The sequence below is a fragment of the Chenopodium quinoa genome, unplaced genomic scaffold, assembly GCF_001683475.1.
Source record: "Chenopodium quinoa cultivar QQ74 unplaced genomic scaffold, ASM168347v1, whole genome shotgun sequence".
Classification (NCBI taxonomy): domain Eukaryota; kingdom Viridiplantae; phylum Streptophyta; class Magnoliopsida; order Caryophyllales; family Amaranthaceae; genus Chenopodium; species Chenopodium quinoa.
Window position 1 is genome coordinate 5,375,070 of NW_018743894.1, and position 3,661 is coordinate 5,378,730.

The following is a 3,661-nucleotide window of genomic DNA, read 5'->3' on the forward strand; positions in this document are numbered from 1 at the left end:
GGTCCTTCCCAGTTGGGAGTTAGTTTGCCAGACTCATTAGCCCTACCAACTGCTTCCATTTTTCTAAGTACAAAGTCCCCTACTTTGAGTGGACGCCTGTGTACTTTTTTGTTGTATGATCTAGTCATTCTCAGGCGATAGATCTCATGGCGCAAAACAGCATTGCCCCTCTTTTCAGGAAGTGAGTCTAATGCCAGGCGCATGGCTTCCCAGTTTGCCTCTTCGTCATATAGCATTACTCGAAGAGTCGGCTCGTAGTGTTCTATTGGAAGAACAGCTTCCGCACCACAAGTTAGGAGGAATGGAGTTTCTCCAGTCGCCCCTTTTTCAGTCGTCCTAATGGCCCAGAGAACATGTGGTAGTTCATCCGCCCATAGGCCGCCTGCTCGTTCAATCTTTTTCTTGAGACCGTCTGAGATGATTTTATTAAAGGCTTCTACCTGGCCGTTTGCTTGTGGACGGCCGACAGATGCAAAGTAGTGTGCAATTCCTTGGTCTCCCAACCAGCTTTTGAGAACAGGCGTCTCAAATTGGGGACCATTATCAAAAACCATAGACATGGGAACCCCGAACCGAGTGATGACGTTTTTCCAAATGAATGAAATTACATCTTTCGTCTTGATTCCCTTTACAGCCTCCGCCTCTACCCATTTAGTGAAGTAGTCAACGGCAACAAGTATATACCTTCTGCCGCCTGTAGCAGGCGTATATGGACCCAGAATGTCCATGCCCCACTTAGCAAACGGTAGTGGGCTGTGAATGGTAGTGAGGTCAGTAGCCGGACGGTGAATTAATTTGCCAAACCTTTGGCACTTGTCACATTTTTTCACCATCTCCATTGCATCTGCTTCCAAAGTAGGCCAAAAGTAGCCCTGCCGCCTTGCCCTTTGAGCAAGCATCCTACCACCTATATGAGAAGCACAGTAACCAGAGTGAAGATCATCTAGTATCTCTCGTCCCTTTTCAGGAGTAACACACTTAAAGAAGGGTTGAAGGTACCCCCTCTTGTGAAGTTCTCCCTGTATCATTTCAAAACAGGAGGCTCGTTTTTTCAGTGCTGCCGCCTGTTGAGGATCATCCGGCAGTGTACCGTTTGTCAGATATGCCCTGATTGAATCCATCCAGGTTGAGCTTCTGTCTAGGATTCCAATAGGGTTTTCCTCGATGCTTCTCTTCTCCATTACTTCCCAAAAAACAGTTCGAGGAGTATCGGAGGAGGCGGATGATGCTAATTTTGACAGTGCATCTGCCTGGTTGTTTTCTGATCTCGGCACTTGGATCAGATGGAAATCCTCAAGGGAGCCGACTGCTTGTCGGACCGCCTGTAAATACTTGATCATGGCCGGATGGGTTGCTTCGTATTCGCCATTGTACTGACTCACTATCAATTGTGAATCAGAACAGGCGTCTATTTTTCTTGCCCCTGCCGCCTTGCACATGCGGATCCCGGCTAGTAAAGCTTCATATTCTGCCTCATTGTTTGAAGCCTGAAAACTGAAGCGTAGAGCATACTCGAACCTGTCGCCCTCTGGAGATTGACATACGACGCCTGCTCCACAACCATTTGAAGTAGAGCTTCCGTCCACATATACCTTCCAGACTTGGTCTGGAACTTGAGAGTCAGGAGGACGAGTCATCTCTACAATAAAGTCAGCAAAGGCTTGCCCCTTCACTGCTTTTCTAGGCTCGAAAGTAACTTCGAGGCTCTGTATTTCTATGGCCCATTTGATCATTCGTCCTGACGACTCCATGATGGTAAGGGGCCGCTTGATTGGTTGGTCGGTATACACGATGACTGCATGTGCCAAAAAGTAGGGCTTCAATTTTTTAACAGCCATGAAGAGTGCAAGACCAAATTTCTCCACTAGGGGATACCTCAACTCGGCATTTTTCAGTACGTGACTGACAAAGTAGACCGGGAGCTGACAGCCGTCCCTTTCAGCAAGGAGCACAGCGCTTAACGCATGATCAGAGACGGCCAGGTACATGTAGAGATCCTCTTTGGGCAAAGGGCTGACCAGCCTCGGCAAGGAATGCAAGTGAACTTTTAATTTCTGGAAGGCGGCCTCAGCATCCGGCCCCCATTCAAACCTTGCCTTTTTCTTAATTGCCTGGAAAAAGTATAGGCATTTATCGCCTGATCGGCTTAGGAATCTCCCCAAGGCCGCCAGACAACCTGTTAACTTCTGAACCTCTCGGATGGTACGAGGCGACTGCATGTCAATGACCGCCTGCACCTTCTCAGGGTTCGCCTCTATTCCTCTCTGATTGATAAGGAATCCGAGAAATTTCCCAGACTCAACTCCAAATACACATTTCTTGGGATTGAGCATGACATGGTGCCGCCTGAGTGTGGCGAAAGTTTCTCGGAGGTCCGTCAGATGATCAATCTGAAGTTTAGTCTTGACAATCATATCATCAATATATGCCTCGACGTTTCTCCCAATCTGATCAAAGAACACTGTGTTTATCATTCGTTGGAAGGTAGCCGGGGCATTCTTAAGACCAAACGGCATGACCGTGTAACAGTATAACCCCTGATCAGTGACGAAGGCCGTCTTCTCCTGATCTTTCTTCCATAAGGGAATTTGATGGAAACCAGAATAGGCGTCCATAAAACTCATCAAGGCATGACCCGCTGTTGAGTCGACCAGGTTATCAATTTTAGGCAGAGGGTAACTGTCTTTGGGGCACGCCTTGTTTAAGTCTGTGTAGTCTACACACATTCGCCAGGTGCCATTCGGCTTTTTAACAAGCACCACATTTGCAACCCAGTCTGGGAAGTAACATTGCCGAATGAACCCTGCATCAAGTAATTTTTTAACTTCGGCGGCTGCCGCCTGACTTCTTTCTTCGCCATGGTTCCGCTTCTTTTGCCGTACCGGCTTCTTTTTCGGATCCGCGGCGAGTTTATGTACCGCCAGATCAGGACTAATGCCTGGCATTTCATGGACTTCAAATTCAAAGATGTCCTTGTATTCTTTCAATAGGTTGTGAAAGTCGCCACCAAGGTTTCTCAGAGCAGTCGTCCCAACTTTGACTGTTCGGTCAGGACGTGAGTCGTCTAAGATCAGGTCCGCATTTTCACCAGCCGGCTGAGGGCGGAACTCATCCGGCCGCTCCTCCGCCAATGATTGCTATTTTCTTGCTTTTCTTGCGGACTCTGTCTGGGACACCTTTCTCTTTTTGTCGCCTGTTTCTTGAACAGGCGCACTCTCCTTGACATTGTCAAGGTCTGTTTTTTCTCCACTTGATCCAGTGGCCATAACAGTGGGCTTGACATCCGAGAGATAGCACTCTCGGGCCATCCTCTGATCTCCCTTAGGGAGCCGACTGTTCCATTATCCCTCTCAAACTTAAGCAGCATAAGAGACGGGATTATAACAGCCTTGGAATTATTCAGGGTTGGTCGACCCAGAATCATGTTGTAGGCCGAGAGTTCCTCTACTACTAGGAACCGGACTACCATGTGTCGTCCTTCCCCTTTTTCGCCCAGGCGAATGGGTAAATCTACTCGTCCTAGTGGGTGGACGACTCCTCCTCCAAACCCTATTAAAGGGTGGGAGGCCGGATGTATGCAGTCCGTCTGATATTTCAGTTTTGACAGACATTTGCTGCTGATGAGATCTGAGGAGCTCCCGGTATCTATGAGGATTCGGCC